The sequence below is a fragment of the Pterocles gutturalis genome, unplaced genomic scaffold (genome assembly GCF_000699245.1).
Source record: "Pterocles gutturalis isolate BGI_N339 unplaced genomic scaffold, ASM69924v1 scaffold14306, whole genome shotgun sequence".
In the NCBI taxonomy this organism is placed as follows: domain Eukaryota; kingdom Metazoa; phylum Chordata; class Aves; order Pterocliformes; family Pteroclidae; genus Pterocles; species Pterocles gutturalis.
Window position 1 is genome coordinate 33,668 of NW_010100565.1, and position 572 is coordinate 34,239.

Consider the following 572-nt stretch of genomic DNA (forward strand, 5'->3'; position numbering starts at 1 on the left):
ACCACTAGAGCAGCACGCCTGGTCTCCAGAGTGTCTGGAATTGCTTCCCAGCAAATCTGGCATCTTGACAGGCGTGAAAGATGACAGCCCCATGGGTGTGCAAGGAAAAAAGGAAACAGAAGTATCCAAAGGGAAGTAAAGGTCACTTTGCATAATGTGGCCTCTTAAACTTAAAAGTCCTTTAGGCTTCCTATGTACAGCAGCCTGCTTTGCCTATTAATGCAAGAAGCAAACCTGGGATCCCTAATTCATTGCCTTCTTCTAGCTTTGAGAAAATACTGTCTGAAACACTTGGTCCGCTGGAGTCAACGAAAATTTTTTCCCTTGTTCCATTCTGTCAGTATTTCAGTCCAGTTCATCACTGGACATTGATATTTGACTTGAATAATTCATGGTTTTGAGATATATGATGTGCATTTTCACAGTTTACACAACACAGCAGCTCGCTCCTCTTCCCCACTCCCCCCCATCCCAGGGATGGGAGAGAGAATTAAAGGGGTAAAGGGAAAAAAGAATTGTGAGTTAAGAACAATCTCATAAATTAAACTACAATAATACTGAAAAAAATAATA